The sequence below is a fragment of the Glossina fuscipes genome, unplaced genomic scaffold (genome assembly GCF_014805625.2).
Source record: "Glossina fuscipes isolate IAEA_lab_2018 unplaced genomic scaffold, Yale_Gfus_2 1, whole genome shotgun sequence".
In the NCBI taxonomy this organism is placed as follows: Eukaryota; Metazoa; Arthropoda; class Insecta; order Diptera; family Glossinidae; genus Glossina; species Glossina fuscipes.
In genome coordinates, this window is record NW_023998415.1 from 30,050,869 (window position 1) to 30,069,822 (window position 18,954).

Consider the following 18,954-nt stretch of genomic DNA (forward strand, 5'->3'; position numbering starts at 1 on the left):
ATAATAATAATAATAATTTTTAAAGTTAGTAATAAAATTATAATAATTCAATCCTAATTTGTATACTTTTCGACGTTGATAATAATGATGGTGTAATTTTATTTTATTTATATAATAGAGGACCTTCCGCACATACATACACACGGCGGGGGTAAATTAAAAAAGAATTACGTTTTCGCTATCATTATGCATATTAACAAAAAAGAACGTAAAGCCTATTCTCTCTCTCTCACACACACACACACACACACACACACACACTAAACTCACTAAAATCGTAAATTCATTTAAAACAGCGATGGACCTTCTATGAGCATATAATTGCACAGTATCTCGCCGACATTTCTCCATTTAACTTAGTATCTTTTAAACCCAAAAGCCTAACGGACATATTGAACAGATTTAAAATCCTTTTCTATGCAGCACACTACGCACACTACTAACTTCTAAATCCCTATTATTCAGAGTATAGAGCTGTTAGAGTAGAGTACAACATTTATTATTGTTATTACTATATAATTAATTTAGCCAGAGAAGTAAATTCAAAGGCTAAATAAAGTCTTAAAGGCATTAAGCTTCTGCGTGTTGTTGGCTTTATTGAAAACTGAACACCGCATCACCTCTTCTGGGATTTTTGAACCCACTATCATTGAGTTGTTGCTCGAGATCCTTAGCGCATGCGGTCATTCAGGCGACATTTAATTATAAACTTTTATTATTAAATTCTTCTCAATACGTGCAAGCATAGAAATCAGATCGAATTCGATGCTTCATCAAACAAAACAGTTTTCCGTTTAGCATTGTCGAATTATTCAATAATTGCTGACACTGATCACGGAATGCTCCAAATTGCATTTTTAATATTCATTTATTTTGTTGTTTGATTTGCAGAAAATTCCTGCCCAGGCTCATGAAACACAGCTTACGGCTGCTCCATTGTCATGCCCTTGTAGCCCAATTGACGGTTTTGGTTTCAACGTCTTAAACGTGAAGAGTTTGATGTCAATGACATAGAACAGCCTGAAAGACCGAAAAAGTTCAAACACAATGAACTGGAGGAGTTATTGCATGAAAATCCGGCTGAAACTCTCAAAAGACTTTCGAACAACTTGGTAGTTGAAGACTCAGTTAATTCTAGATGTTTACATGCGATGGGAAGGATTCCAAAGCAGGTAAAATGGCTAGACACACACACACACACACACACAACATTTCGAACCCTCTCAATGCTTGGCAAATGCAAAAATCATGCTTCCGTTCAAGAGAGCCATCCGCACTGACACCGAAGTGGAAAAATTTTACTGTACTGCCCATCAGCAAGGTGTAGTGCATTACAAGCTGTTTAAATTGAAAGAAACTCTTATTGCAGATGTGTACCGACGCCAGTTAAACGACATATTGTTGCAAAAAAGATCACCAATAGCGGTTAACAGACCTGCATGATGCTGCTTGGCTACACGTTGTAAGAGTTGTCAAGGATCCACTGTTGCAGCTTGAATGGGAAGTTCCGCCGCACCTAGCGTACTCGCCAGAATTAGCGCCTTTTCATTAGATAGCTGCAGCATGGCTTGGCTGGCAGTGTGGCTTCGAAATGCTGAAGCCCTGAAGAAGTGCGAAATTGGATCGAAACACAATCGTTGCTGTCGTTCTTTCGCAGGATGGGAAGAAATTGTAGAAAGTGATGGGAAATATTTCCATTAATGTACATTATACCAATTTGTTTAAATAAATGCCTTTTTCAAGTGAAAAAAATTATCAAAATACATGCAATCATCTATTAGATCGAAAACTTAATAGAATCTTGTTTGCTAATTTGGTTTTTTAGTGCCGCCTTAGGTCGTCGCCGCACGGATTATTTGGAGGTTTGCTGAGATCGGCAAGTCATGTAATAATGTCATAAAATTCTAAAATTTCAAAACGTGCTCATTAATTATTCCGAAATTTGAATACAAATACGTTTTGTTCCTTTTGTTCCTTTTCTTGCGGTTAATCATTTAAAAGAAAAATTAATTTGTTAATGTAATTGAGAGGATCTATAAAGTTTTATTTCTGGTTCTTGGTCATGAGTTATCCGTTGTGTGTGTCAAAATAAAATTCATTGTACACATATAAAGATAGACGAGCATATATATATATAGATTGCGTTGCTTTATGCGTGAATGCAAAATTTTTGGCAGATTTCAAGCATAATATGATTTTAAAGTGTTAACTTTTCTTTTTTATTTGAAAAAAACAAAAACAACTATACTAAGCTATATTGCTATGGGTTCCGCTTTATTAATTGTATTTGAGCTAAAAAAAAAAAAAAAAAAAAAGCTAGAAAAAAAAGCTAGAAAAAAAAGTCATTTTTGCATTAACGCTACCCATCAAACTCTAGCCATGTGATTTTGCTTTAGCAATCGCGCCAACGCACGCAAGCTATGTGTTGTACGCTTTACGGTATTGCTGTTGCATTGTTATTGTAAAATTTTGTTTCCTCTAGAGAAGATTTCTTTCATTTTCATTTAGTCAATTTTGTCTCCTTACATGGAAAGGATGTAAAGGATGCGGAAATTTTGTGCGTTGTGTGTGTATAAACAATTACGTAAATAAGAGTAAAACATAAGATGGGAAAAAAAAAGAACTTGAAAACTGTTAACATGTAATAAATATATATTTTTTTTGTTTTTTTTTTTTTTTGATATTTTACAATTCAAATTTATTTAACATAATATAATTAATTAATTGTTATTATCATTAACGTAAGCAATTTGTGCGTCGGCTTAAATTTTTTGTTTAGTGTGCACGTAAAGTAAGTTAAAGAAAAACAAACATTACCGACTATCGAGGATTTTTACGAAAGGCGAATGCATCAGGATTGCACGCTAGGCTTTTGCTTTTAAACGATTTCAATAAGGATTACAATCCTTAGTTAACAATGTCTTTGCACTTGTGTAAAGCCGATTTTATTAATAATATAGGACCTTGTAACTGTTACCCCAAATTGTTTCTCAAATGCGAATCGTTTATTATTTACATAAGACAATTAGAAATTTAATAAGAAGAATGCAAATGATTGATGAGGATAATAGCGCCGCAATAATGGCCAATAAATGTTTATACAGATTAAGAAATAATTCGAAATCTAACGCTTCGGGTAATCAAATTATACCATTATCCTGTCAATCACATATTCTTACATAAAATAAATCACTTTACATGGGTATGCAAGTGCTTATGCATCAACCGGTCTTAGAGTCATGTCTTTCAGAATAAATGACTCAGTGAAAATGGATTTAACGTAACTTCTCCTTGCAAGTCGACGTTTAATAAAAATAAAAAATATTTATAAGTGATTCGTACATTTTAGGGTAAAACTATGCCCATCCTTTCCATCATTATCATCAAATTATAATTTTCTCTTCCCTGACATAGAATCGAAGAACTCTCGAAGGAATATTTAGAACACTTGTGTGATCAAAGAGCGTAAAATGCCTTGTAATAATAACTTAACGACTAATACGAATAAAAACAGAAAACACAACGTTATCACAACAAAACTTGAAACTTTTCCGATATTGTGTTCTATGTATATTTGTTTAGTCGGGAATTCATTTAGATAATAAGTTGGAAATAAATTCTTTTTCTGATCTAGTCCGGTAGAACGGTTTGCTGGAGTTTTTCAAATGCCAAATTCGTACTCACATGCTTCTCTTCGTGCCTATTCAAATTTGAAAATCTGTTAAAGGGCGAAAGCTTGAGACAAGAAAAGCAAACGTTTTAAAGATAGTTTGCAATTTGATTTTTATTGGTTTAGTAGTAGTAGTAGTAGTAGTAGTAGTAGCCTTCAAGCTTCTAGAATATGGAAAATAATAATTTTTTGCTTGAAAAAATTTTTTTTTTTTTTTTTTTTTTTTTAATATCAGCGTCGGCAAGTGCGTAACAATCAATCTCATCCCGTCGTCTTACACGAATAGGGAATATCCCTTGAGTAATTAATTAGTCTTAGAAAAAAAAAGAATTTACTTGCCCGCCGAGAAGTTCGAGCCCACTATCTTGCCGGTTTCTTTTTAATTGCTTTAGCATAATTTAACAGGATATGTGTGAAAGTGTTTATGTTAATTTAACGGGCTTTGTGCTGTGCTACATTTTTTTTTTTTTTTTTTTTTTATTTTGTTATTATACGTGGAGCGTTTTGTTCTTTGAATATTTTATTTATAATTATGCAAAATTCAAATTTTCATCCACAAACAACGACATGTGTATGCATATATGTGATAAAAGAAGGTATTTATTCAAGATTGTTTATAAATTTGTAAGCGTGCATCGAAAACGGTACACGTGGCTTTAAAAGGGGGCTCTATTCATAAGTGCCGTAGCAGGGACGATGTTTCGAATAAAAAATAGATCAGTGTAGCTGCATCGAGGCGGCCCCTGACTAGACATGAGGATTGGAGCAATTCGAAGGAAGTCAAAAAATTAAACGATTATAATGACGATTTCAGTTACAGTTAAAATGAACTCGACTATCGAATGATAGAATTTGTTGCCATTTTCTCGGTCGTTTCGCAATACGTAAATTGTAATACGTGCAACTACAACGTGCAACCGTTCTCTTCGAAACACTATTTAGCAAAGCAACTGTCACAATTTTCATTCCTGTGATCAGGATTTTTATAATTCATATAAAGAAAATATTCTTTTCTTGTTGAATGTTATACGTTACAAAGAGGACAGACTTTTGTTTCTTTTTTTGCGAAAAGGAAGCGAGCTTTCTCGTTCCGATACTCGCCAATACCACGAAAACAAATATTTTACAAATATTCAAAGGGCTTCTCTCACTGTAGATATGTAAATGAAGTGAGACGTCATATTTGTATTCAGCGTAGCACGCCACAAAGTCCCTCAAATTGTAGGTGCCTCATGGGAATAGATACAGTATTGCCATTTTTCAATATTTTGAAAAAATTATTTGTTTTTTTTAATACTTAAATGTATGCTTAGTAGTAGTTTTCTCGAATATTATTATTCTGTCTATCATCTGTTACGGTGGCTTCGTTCCTTAAAAATAATTTTCATTTCCTATCACCCGTGGGGCGCTGTCATGTTTATATACAAATACGATCTTAGAATATACAATATATATAAGAGACGATTTACTATATTTATCGAGCTAACAGTTCGTTGCTCTCTCTTCCAATCAAATATTTATACATAAGATAAAAGCGATTATTATCGAATCTATGTTTCTACATCATTCACACGAACTTCAACGTCGATCGATATCAAGCTCAAGATACTTTGCTTGATGTTTTCTATAGGTTTTTGATATTCGTAGAGGAATGCTTGGTGTGGTATAAGGGGGAAAGACTCTGCTTTACTGCTCTGCTTTCAACGATTTATGCGATTAAAGGGCGGCGCAGCTGGAGTAAAGCGTCCAGCTTTGATCTATTGATCGCTGACACAATCGGTGGTATTGTCCTCAGTCAATTTATCACCTTTGGAATTTTGTAAAAATTGAAATTACATTCACTTATATATATCATCCGCAGTATTGCCCGCATCTTAGCTCGTTCCATCACTATTTTTTTCGCTCTCCTTTGAATTGAGGTAATCGTATGAATGATGAATTGAAAGAGACCTGTGAAAATCGTTTAATACGTGCATACGTCTGTCCACAAATGTTTCAGCAGTCGTGAACTAAACACAACTTTTTTATTTCTATATTTGCAACGTTGTCCACAATTACGTTTTTTTGTGTTTTTTTTCTTCTTTGCCACGCATTCTTCACTGCCATATCTAATATGTAACGCGTGACGGAAATTTGCCATCCTGCCGTCGTTGAGACAGAATATTCAAATCAGTACGAAGCACAGATTAAGTTTAAATATGAACTTCATTTCAGGGGTAAGATTACTAGCAAATTAAAACCACTTTACAAGCAAGGGAAAAAGTACTTGAACCTTAATAGCTTAACTGAATAAATTAGAAAAACAAAAACTATATTAGAAATTAGTTTCGTGTTGGCTGGAAATAATTTCAAGACTCCATAGAAAAATTAATCATTTTCATATATTGGCTTTAGATGGCACCGACCCGTTACTCGTGTCGATGCAATTATAACTTTATCACTTCATAATTGAAATGTCAAGAAAAAGTTGATCCAAAAATGTTTGCTTATCTTAATCAAATAAGAAGTTGTGCACGACGTAATATGCAAAACAAGTAAGAGCGCTACGATCGAGCTAGGGCGATCTTGTTACCCAAACTTAATTCGCTAGTCAATGATTTTATTATTTTCCATTTGCATTTATCATAACAAACCAAAATATGAGGCTTTGTTAGCAGCGTAGAAGGCATTGCTTCCATGGGAGCCCCTATATATGGTGTAGTCTAAAAAAAAAAAAAAAGACTTATGTAATCTAAATTCCCTGTGATTTGAGATCCTAAGGACGAAAAATTTTCATCATAAAATATTAAAAATTTATACCGTTTTGACATCTAAAGTCTTCATTTTCATTGGAACTTTTATATATGTTGGGATCTACGAAGTAGACCTATGTGATCCAAATTCGGTGAGGTGAAGTTTTATACCAATTTATTACTATGAAGGAACAAGATTTTTCGAAAATTAGATCTTTTTCCCAAATAAAAATTTAATTTCCGTAGGAAGGCAAGAGATACAAAAAATTGTCCCATCTGATCCAAAAGTTTTCACACTACTACTCAGCGATTTTTTTGGGGAATTCTGAACATTACAATACATATTTTCTTATAACGACTTTCCAAAATGAGGCATTAGATGGGGAGTGATCGAAAAATTAGTCCGATCCCAATCATTTGCATCAGCTTTCGTTCTTGCGACAGAGCACATCAGTGTACCAAATTTGATCAAAATATCTTGAAAATTGCTATCACAATTGCTGGTTGAACACAAAAATCTATGGACAGACGGACAGACAAACTCAAATTCAGATTCAGAATCATTTTTTGCTTCGATTGGTCTTATAAAAAGTGGGTCATATGTCAGGTCCTTCTGGGTTATGCACACATCTCCGCACAAATTTAATATACCCTGCACCACAATACGTGTAATAATAGGTGTATAAAAATGTAATTTTTCTTCAAATTTTTCATAATGTCTCACACGAACGCACATGAATGTCTGCACATGTTATGCATTGTTTGCTTACCACGTTTGCATGCAACGATAAATATAAATTTTTAAAAGAATTTGTAAAGGGTCTGTCTTTTTTTCTTTTTTTTTTTTTGATCACGTTTCGCCTAATTTGTTTTACCTTGAGAAATAAGGACTGCACATAAAAAAAATCGTATAAAACAGTTGTTTACCCTTAAGCAGAAAACAAAAGAAAGACATTATGTTGGCTTGGTATGACTCTACTAACGCTTACGGCTACCATGTGTATGTAAGATTGTAGGAATTGCAAGATATATTTTATTATATTTTTTTTTTCGCAATGAATCGATTTAGATAGTTTTTCAACACAACTTGATTGAAAACGGTGTAAAGGGAAGAGAAAAGATTTTGATGTCACATTTGTTCCTCTAAGCGAAGACATGCTTGCTACGAACGAACTAACGATAGCCGGACAGATCTTTGTGTCATCATTCGTTTCTTCTCTGAGCATTAATTAGGAATTTGTTTAGTTCTTGTTATTTTCAAAGAGAAGGTGTGGCCAATACTATTCGGGTAACACTTTGAGCTTCTCGGGGTTTTTTTTTAAATTTTTTTTTACCCCACACCACAAGGCTACGTTAAGTTTATGTGAATGTATGGTATACCCAGAAAGACTTACGATAGACCCATTTATTACATCGATCGATCAATTCTGAATGGATATAAGCTTGTTTATTCATTCGTCCGTCCGTCTTGTTTTCTTGTGTTTAAGCTACAGCGCGCAATTTTTGACATATTTTAACGAAATTGGTGAAGTGACGCGAAAATGGTTCAAATCGTACCATTCTCTCGACAACATCCCATATGTCATCGGTATATCGAAAAGTCGTTATATGCTAAAGCTTCCTCTCCGGGTAATTTCAACTTTAATTATTTAAGGCCTCTTCAACTAGGTTAACCCTAATTACTACGATACTATCCGCATGACTGTACCCTGCACTAAGGTTCACTATTGTTCGCAAGTCGACCTTCGTGACACTCTGCTTACGATTATTATCGGTGCAGGCGACTTTGCGAGATCGGAATTTTCGCTGCGAACGCCGTAATGTGTTTGGGTAAGAAAAACGTCAGTAAATGATCAACGTTATAACCTACAACCGATAGAGAATCTTGATATGATATTTAATTTAGATTTTTAGAAAAATTGTTTGCAACCGTTAATAAAGCAATAAATGTGAGAACATGTTCCAGAGCATATATATATATATACCTTTCGGGCTTGCTACTTTAAAAAAGAAATGGTTTATGAAATGAAATTAGATTTGGGTTAAATTTTCGGTAATTTTTGCAAAAATTTCTCTTAAAATGTGAGGAAATTGAATAACGCTTTCAGCAAAATCTAAATTTAAATGTTAATAGGAAAAGAGCAAGAAAAAATGGCACAAAGTTATTGCATAAAAATTATTAAGTCAGCTAAGTCAATTTAAACCTAAAGCTTTCGTTTATGCGGCACAAAATACGTGCCGTAGATAATGAAACGATGACCGGCAAAGAAATGTACCTGATGCGAAATGTTTTTAGGCTAAGTCGGTCAATTGATAGTTGTAGTAGTTCGTGCGCCACTGTCAAAGTGTAATCTTAGCCAGAGCAGAGGTGTTTTAAAGGCTTTAAGATGCTTTATTTTTATTATTATTTTTTTATATTTGTTTTTTTGCAAAAAAACTGAAATAAACATTTCAGAAGTCGAAGGTTGTTTGTTTATGGAATTAAATGGTTTTTATTTTTATTTTTTTTTTATTTTATCAGAATTTTAGTATAACAAATTGCAAAAAGCAACTATATATATATATATATATATATATAGTCTGTCGTTTCTCGTATGACATGGTTAATTTGTGCTTTACAACAAAGCCGTTTTATTTATTTTTATAAATTAGTATATAATAGTTACGAAAATGTCACATTTAATAAAATGCGCGAAAAGTATGAAAACAAATTCAAAAAATTGTAAATCCATTGATGATGCTTTACCTGCCGACGCAACTTGGAATTGGCGAAAAGATTGACAACAATACATAATATGAAGATATAGATGAGATACAGATTTAAGTTGAACAAAACTAAGCTAAAGTTCATTTCGTAAGCTTAGTCAAAATAGGAATATTGTGCGATGAGTTATGAATAACCTGCGTCTTTATAGTAGTTTAAGAATAATGGAATTGAAGAAAAAAAGGAAATGAACAAAACATGAACAAATACAAATACTAATAGTAATGACAACATTCCAAGAGTACATCCAAGTTTATGCAATTATTTCAATTGGGCGAGAAGGCCTTCATTACATCAATTATTCTGCATGAAGTCCTAAACAAGCGATTAATTATAGACTTATCATTTGTTAACCTACTTGAGTAAATTGGGGAAAATTTAAATTGAAACTTCACTGGCATATTTAAGCAGAATTAACAAATTATATTGACTATCTCAAGTTAGTGTTTGGAAAAAATTCGATTTCACTGTTGTTTGATGACACTATTGCGAGAATTTATTTTGTATATTTTTGTATTTTTTTTATTTTTTTTTATTTTTTTATCACAACCCTTTGACAAAATTTAAATATTCCCCAAGTATTATATTGCATATGCAATACTAGGGTTTTTATTTTACAGCAATTTTTATATCAAACGTGATCATGAATAAATGTCAACGACAAATACTAAGCGTTTGACGCTGCCTTTGATGTTAGCACATCTTTGAATAATAAACAATGAGAGAAAACGTGAATCTTTACAAGTATACAAGCGCTGCATGAAACACTAAAGACTATCGTAATTTCGAGAGGATACCGCAAAAATGAATTTAAAAATGGGTGACTGGAGAAGTTGTAAATGAAGCATAAATTTGGTCAAATTCGTATTAGTCGTGCTATAAACTGGCAAAAAAATTAATAAACGTTCATCGTTTAACAAGGAAGAAGAACATGCAAACTCATTTGAAAACGCTTAAAAACAGAACAATTTTTAACAACAGCTGGTAATGAAAGGGGATTCAATTATTTTCCAATGAAAAGGAGTTTTTTTTTTCTTCTCTTTTTGTTATGGCGGATCATTTTTCTGAATTTTACATGTGCTTCAAAAATGTTGTCTCCGTTTGTAGAATATGGCAAAACTATGTCATAGTTACGAGTATAGCAAAATTCCTCCTATGACTTATTAATCGCTGTAACAGACAAACAAAAAAAAGAAGAAATGAATTTTTTTCACAATTTTTTTTCGAATAAAAGGCAAGGAAACAGTTTAATGATATAACGGGACGTTGTTAGGCATCATAAAAAAAAAAAAAATTGCTTTGAAAAAATTAATGAAAAAAAATCAACACAGCAATCATTTTCTGGACACGTCTTCAGCGCAAGAGGCTAGGCGGAACGGACTGTATTTAGTGAAAATTTATATTAAAAAAAAAGAATGACATGATCTACATACGTATATCTAGTGAATCATGTGGAATTTTTTAGAAATATTAATTTCGATGTAATTGGTAAGCGTTTTGATGAAAGACTTCAATTTTCTACTGAAAATAGGGCACTCTTCTATTAATAAAAAATGCTTAGATTAATTTTCCGCAAATCATCGCCCGACAATGTTGCTTTAAAGATGCTCTACAAAATTCGAATGAAATCAATGCAAATTCATTGAATTATACTGCGTGCAGCTCAGTCACAAAAACGATGCTTCGAGATATACGCCATTCAAACTTTGACATGGATTTTTTTTCAAATGTTTGCCATTAGCTTTCAATCCTAACATCATAAAAATCTCTCGTCTCGTTTTCTTTTCTCGTCGAGTTTTCTTTCCAACGTTCTTCATAGAATCGCACGTTTCATTCATACTTTACTTATTGTGTAGTGACCGAGGAAATGACAGCAAAATGTGTGAATCTATAGCCGAACTACTATAGCTACTATTGAAAATTGCATTCCAAACTTCATTCTTGGCGCAAGCATTAACATTTTTTAAAATTTAAAGTTTTCAGCCTCATATATTTATTTTATGGTTAGGGTCGATGCAGCTATTTTTTTTGTTTGGAAATGCTTTTCAATTTTTGGCGTATTGAAGATGCTAGAATTAGAGAAACTAAAAATACACAAGTGAAATATTACGCAACAACTTCCCGGTAGAGAGATTCGTTTCACATAGGTATTTTTAACATAACGTTGGGGGAAAGACTTTGAAATTTTCAAGGAAAAAATTGTTAATGAATAGTAAATTGTTGTTTACCACATATCCCTGAAGGTTCAAAGTATCTATTAAACCAATAAAAAAAAAAAAATGTTTTTTGTGAAAAATTCGTAATGGCTTTGTCCCTCAAGAAAACGATATACACACACATTTAGGGTAATTGCAATTTTGTTAACATTCTGGTCAGATGGAAAACATGCAATGCGGTTGAGCTGCTCGTTTTTCTTAATTTGTATGTCACTCATACGCCATGTTACATACATTATTATGCTATTCATTACTTCTCATTAGCAAACGAGAAAGAATTCTTCTGCCACACAATTCACACAATATATGCAAAACATTTTGGTTTTAATTTTAATTTATATATTGCATGTTTTACGGGGCAGAATAAAAAATATATTACCTTAGATTTGTTATACGTTTGTTATGCGAAACAATACCTATTACAGATAAATCCGTTAGCTGTCTGAGGAAGTGTGGAGAGATAATTAATCGCAAATTTTTATTTTCCATTGCCATTGTCAGATTGAGTTTCAAAAATAAGTAAACTTTAGTAAATGTATCAAAAATTTTCGACGTTTGGGCTAAACAAATACATTGATGGATAGACAGACGGGCAGAGATACTTAAATTGATTCAGAAAATTATTCTGACAAGACGTAGTTTGTGTCAGTATAAGTAATGTATATGCCTCTTGGCATATAAACTTATTATTATTATTATGATAACTAGTTCAGCGGGTGAAATAAATTTGCAAGATTAAATACTTAAAACACTAGCATTTAAGCGCTAAAGGCTTTATTGAAAACTCTACCGCACTTGAGATTTGAACTCATGACCATTGAGTTGTTAGTCGAGATCCTTTGCCTACTTGACGACTCAGGCAGATTCGTAGAAATTTAATTTTGTACACTATTACCGCGAACACTGTAAGTTGTAAACTTTGTATATTTCACATATATCGCTATGTACGTAATTCCATTTTCAAATAAGTTATGATTTGCGTTTTATTTGAAAGTAAAATTGTTCTTTGTCAATGAACAATGTTAGGAAGCGAATTCTTCATTGAATCTTTTACCACTTTTTGATCAATAAGTTGTGCTTTGGTTCCTGTTCTAACTCGGCTGCGTATTTGAATGAAAGTTTAGAGCCATTGCGTGAGCAAAAATCGGGCTATCTAAGATTCGTGTAAAAAATTCTTGCTAGAAATGCATTGTCACGCTTAAGAAGTATCGTAACTAAGTAGAATTTAAAAGTTTGAAAAACAAATATAATTCAGTTTTTCAGAGAATTGTGAAATCATTCAAGAAATCGTGTAAAAAACATTGGATCCCTAATTCATATATCCCAAGTATTTGGTAAAATTTATTATTTGAAAGATTATTTTAATTTATGTAATCTTTTCGTATTGATAGCCTTACCTATAGTAGATATAAAAAATTTATCTGAAATCTAATATGCACAGAATGAAAGTACTTTTGATTTCTTGGCCACTTCTTGACCTAAAATTTAGCAAGCTTCTTGTGGGCTTTTTATTTCGCTAAGATTTTAGGATACGATTTATTGCAATTTCGTTCGAAAAGAATACACAAACGTTTTATAATATTCTTGAAAGTAACAGTTGGAAGTAAATAAAAAAAATTAAGTTATAACGGAATTAAATGCAATTTTAAAAGTTTTTAATAACCATTTTCTGTTTCCCATTTGGAGCGACTATTTTACATGCAGTGACTTGACCGTAATAGACAAGATTATGATGCAAACGAATTATTTTTCAACTGACTTTTACAGTATATTTTGCTTTTCAACAAATCAAAAAAAAAAAAAAAAAAAAAATCGCATAACTTAGTGAAGCGCTAGGCTTTGTTATTCGGGTAATTCGCTCTTCATTTCCATAAAAATACGCTATGTATGTTGAGGGTATGACAAGTTCATAATACAAAACGACCCTACGTAGACTTATCTTTTCTTATAACAATCGATTGGGAAGATTTTTAAACATATTTGTCCGTCTTTCCGTTTCCCCATTTGTGATCTTAAGTCTGTCATAGGTGTTCTTTTGAGATATTTCGATTAAATTTACTATACTAACATATTTTGATCTAACGCCGAACATTATTGAAAATGGATTGGATCGGATCTGCTTTATGACCACTTTCCATGCAACCAGCAATTTAGAAAAAATGTTTTATATACGAAAAAATTGCTATTCTTAAGCTTTTCCCGACAAAATTCTATGGGAAGGTGCATTCAAGTATACCCAGTAAATTGGATCGGATGAAGCTATTTTTTTTTGAGTCCTCCTGCACAGAAGAACTTCTACGAAATATACGCCTGTATATAACAACAAGATCTAATTCTTAATTTTTTTTATGATAGAAATGGTTTTCAAGAATCGATTTGATATATAAATTTGTTATGATAAGTTTGCACTACTTAGGTACATTTTCCGGGTTTCTTCCCGTATAAGGATTCTCATAGAAAGTCAGTCTGTATATGTCATCAAAGCGTAATTTTTGGTATTTTATGACGAAAATTGATGAAAGATAATACATTTTTTTGATCAAAAAAATTGACTTTATCAAGTCTAAAATACATTGGTTCAAATTTTCGAATCTTTCCCCTTACAAGAATTCGTATGAAAAGTAAGAATTTACATACCGCAACCAGGTATAATTTTTGGCATTTTATGGCAAATATAAGTGAGAGCTCGTGTTTTCCCAAATAGCATTGCTGATCAGCTTTGCCCGACTACAACGTTTTAAATTGTTTTAATTTCAAAAGAAAAAAAAAAAGAAAATTTATTTTGAAACTCTGCATATAAGTACAGCAGGGAAAATGTTTTATTTTTGAAATGAAATTATTATTCTTTCCACGTTTGCATGCCTATAAAAAAGGACTTTTTTCGTTGCTCACATAAAAATGTTTGTTGATAATACAAAAAAATTTCTCCTTTCCGTTTGTTATGAGCATAGAAGAGTGCACAACTGATTCGTTATTTTTATATCAGACAGAATTACTAATTCTGACTTTCTAACTATCGCTTTCATTGTTGACATTGTTGGTAAATTTTCGCTGAAGAGGGTTAAATTTCCCGCAAGTGCATGACTAAATGTGAAAAATATTCGGCTGCGCGGCATAACAAAATATGCGAAACCTTCAAATGCGTTAAGACAATTAGCGAAAATCTATAAACCAAGCAAACGAGTCCTGTACATAAGTTTTTTGTGTACACATGTACAATGATTTTAGAATGAAAGGAACAGACAGACACCTTTAACAGACTATTTTAACATGAAGATTCAGTCACACATGGTTTACAAGGTCTTAAAAAGAGCAGAACAATGCAATCAGAATATTGTGGGAAGAAAAAATATATCTCTCAGAGCTCAGAAATATCGGGGCAAGAGCGAAAATAGACTTGAGTATCATGCAAGACATTAACGTTATTCAAGGGCAAATCAATTTGACTCAGCTATTTTAGAAACACAGAATAAAATGCTAATCGCTCGAAAATAATTATGTGTGTAAGACGAACTCTGTTTAGAAATAGATCTTATTTGCACTATTTTCTACCATCATTCAGGAAATTCAGAGTTCATAAGTATGCTATTGATAATGCATTTTTAGATGGTCCAATAGGAGGAGAAAGATGATCATCATCATCATCAAGCTATTTAATGATTTTAAAGCAATGTTCATTCAAAATAAATTATTCGCAGCCAACATATGACTGTAAAAATTAACTGACTTCCATTAGATAATAGAGAATTTATAATTTAAATATAATCAGTTGTGAGAGGTATTACCAAGTATTCATCACGATATGTGCGTGCAGAACCAAGAAGCACATACACATATATACGCAATTACGCAAGTATTATATATGAGAATGAGAAGCAAAAAAGCAAACATTTGCGTTAATCGATGCAATTTTTAACCGTGTCTTCAGTATCCGCGACTATGTCGAACACATAATAGCTATTGTTGTATATTTGACACGGTGTACATAAGGGATTGGGAAGGTCGTATTTAGTGTGTCGTTATTATAACGTGATGGCTATATAAAGTCGAGTACACTTAATACAGCCATTGAAAGGAACATTACCTAGAGAGTCACATAGCGTCCCGTATTAACTTAACCCATAAATCAAACACCTAAGCATTCGCAGCCTTTTCTTAAAGTGGACAGTTCGATTCATCTTAACCTACATCACGCAGCGGAGACGATAAAAGTTTCTATGCAATCGAATCAATAAGGCATCTATAGTTAGATGGCCAAACAACTGTAGTATACACTAAAAGGAGGTCTAACTAGAATCACACCAGAGAGGGGGTTAGCATCTACTTTAGAGACACAATAGTTAGGAAATTCTCTACACTAGTTTTTCATCATTGAATCATTAAAGCGATTTTTCTTTATTAAAAATGTATTTTAATATTTCGAGTAGAACCGAACCCAATATCTAGATCTTTAAAACCGGAGACATTTGCAGACATCAATCTACCAATCTATTAATTATACACAATAAAGTTTCGCGTCGCGAGAAGGACAACTTTTTAGGTAAATTTAACAACAAGCCATTGGTGGAACACGAAATAGATATCACGTTCAGATGAAACTGGATTAAAGGATGCCCTTTCTATAACGGAGTCTAATGAATACAAAATAACATAACATTGTTGGCATACATCAGTTTTATGAACGAATGTACGAAAATCATTAATAAATAAGACAAATGATAGGGGACCAAAGTGACGCACTCCATTGGGTAACACCAGACGGCATGGAAATATTGCAAGAGAAAGCTGAGTTTAAACAATGTTTTTTGACTTCGACCTTTAAGATAGCATTTAAGTCAGGAGACCATGCTTCCAATGCATAGAATGCATTGCATCAACGCGAACAGAACGTGAGTGATGAAATGAAAAAATCACTTCCGACGATGAGAAATCGAATTTACATTTAGAATAGACAGACATCGATAGATGGGTGGAGAGGAAAGTTATACAAAACTAAACGATAATGCAGAGAAGAACAATTTTATAAATATCTTGCAATTAATTACAAGGACTCTAATCTTGAAAATGAGAACAAAGTGATCGAAAATCACAGATGTTTGATTGAAAAGGAGGCAAAACGTGAATTTTGTTTAATTAATGTCAACAATGAAAGCCTATTTGCACGTTAATTGAATAAACAGGATTCTATTGAAATTTACAAAATCATTTGTTTGACGAGATAAGTTTAATTTAATAGATTGACGCCCACTTCAACATACTATATATAGTATGAGGAAGAATTTCTCTTCTCTTAAGCTGAACCATAACAAATATTAATTTCATCTAATTAAAGTTCATTTATTAACGCTTAACGCTACTTGAATGTGTGTTTCATAGTGTGTGTGCGTGTGTGTGTGTGTGTGTGTGTGTGTGTGTGTGTGTGTGTGCGTGCGTGCGCAGCATAGAAAGTAAATTACAAAAAGATTAATCTCACGCACTGTCAAACACCACTTAAAGGATTTACTTATTTGACAAAAACATTTATTTTGACATTACACTCAATTGCAGAGCTGCTTGAACGTGGCGTAAATCAATCAAGTGTGCCATGTCGACACGTTGGACTAACTGTACTAATTTAAAACACACTAATTGCAAAAACAATTTGTTTTACTTTCATTCATTCGTTTTTCTTTTGTTTTCGCTCTTATTTAAATACCCTTAACCAGTTCGCCTAAGATGATGCTTTATTCCACATACAGGGCGCAACCACAAACTGATGAGATTTTAATTTAGCAAAATGGAACTTGTTGTCAAGACCCGTATTAACCCGTCATAAAACACGAAAAAATTAGACTTTGTTGCCATAATTAATGGCTTACTTTTCCTGGGCAATCTTGTCTTGGGATGGGATTCAAAAACATAGAGAGTTCTTTAGCCAAGCTTTGATACAGTTAAGATTAATTCTCATCATAAGATCAAAAAAAAAACAACTTTTGCGCCATATAAATATTTTGTTTTCCTTAGAATCCCTTGTACCAGATGGTGTGCGAGAATAGAGATAAGTCGGGATAAGTTCTATATTCAATTTTCACTATAGATCAATTCATCCAGCGAATCCTTCACATCGGTTAATTATGCCGATATGTGATCACTCAGCGAGTTTTGTTGAGAAATTTTGAAAATTGCAAACTTTTTTCTAAAATGGAAAATAGTCGTAAAACTGATTTAACTCAATCCAATTTTCATAGGTTTCGTCCCTCGGCATGTAGATTAAATATAAAAATATATATGGATACACGGATAAAAGGGACTTGACTAAATCAGTCATTCTGTGAATCGATCGATATATAATAAAAAAAGATGGCTCTGTTTTAACCCTTTCTGGATGTTATATATAATCGCGCAAAACTTCAAGTACTCGGCACGACAGTTGGTGTTGTTTACAAAAATTTGCATTTCATAAAAAAAAAAATTCGTTTCTTTTTTCTAGACGTGACCTTCAGACCACACTCGTATCGTATACTCAGAGTAATAAATTAAAGATTTCCTAAAAATATGGCCCAAAAGATAGTAATCATCTAGATCTTTGATTCAGGATATATTGAGTTTGCATGCAAAGCGGATTTTTTTTTCTTTTTTTTTGTACTAATCGAAGCAGAATTATTTGATGATTTTGGTCCGATGCGCATTTTCGCATCGTATTCTTTCTTGAAACGAAATATGTCAGTGCACGTTTCATTCATGTCAATTCATCAAAATATATCGATTGTTACGGTCTATGTGTTGCCCATTTAAACTGGGCATGGACGAACATTGAGCGATACGGATCGTTTTAAAAAATAATGATTTTCAATAAATTGACTCTTTGTGAGGTCGTTGTGAAAGAAGCATACATTCGATCAAACTTAATATATAGCCGTGTGAGCAGAAAATAAGCTGACGTTAATTAATTCATTCAGGAGTTTTCTTAAATTTTGTCTATCATTGCGAAAATGCTATCAACTGACTACGCACAAATTATAAAATGAATGCCCTATTTGACATTGAATTTGCAAAAAAGCTGCTATGCTCTGTGTGTGTGTGTGTACGATAAAGTTTAAATGACTTAACGCTCTCTTTACCCTGAATACGTCAATATTTAAGCATGACTTACGCGACATGCCAATGTATGTAATACAAAAACAAAAACAAAAAAAAAAAAACAAAAACAAAAAAAAAAAGAAAAAGAAAAAGTACATGTACATGCTCTTAGAAATACAATGCCAAGGCTTCATTAAATATTCATTAATGTGCACTAATTTAAGCGCATTAAGTGGTTCTCATTTTATTTTTCAAACTTCACATACTTCAGAAGACGAAGATGGAAACTAAAAGTGCACGAAGAAGTTTGATTGGTCTGATTAAAACGTCAAGTTGAACTTTGAACTAAAAATGAAGACTTTGTTAAAGAACACTATTTAATGAAAATTAAATTTCATGTCGAAAGTTATGCGCTGGACGCGTCGCACATCTACATACATATATAAGTTGAAATTGTGCAAAAGAGAGATTTGTTTTTTTTTTTTTTTTTTTTTTTTTTTTTTTTTTTTTTTT

The 18,954-nt window shown here is 32.5% G+C and overlaps 1 protein-coding gene across 1 annotated transcript in view; it reads left to right on the forward strand.

The window, feature by feature from the left end:
• The first annotated feature begins 2,544 nt into the window (after window positions 1–2,544).
• LOC119632593 overlaps window positions 2,545–18,954 on the forward strand; it is a 31,322-nt gene continuing 14,912 nt past the window's right edge. The window contains exon 1 of the mRNA XM_038025567.1: window positions 2,545–2,641. The gene's annotated coding sequence lies outside the window, so the exon portion shown is untranslated. The remainder of the gene's footprint in view (window positions 2,642–18,954) is intronic.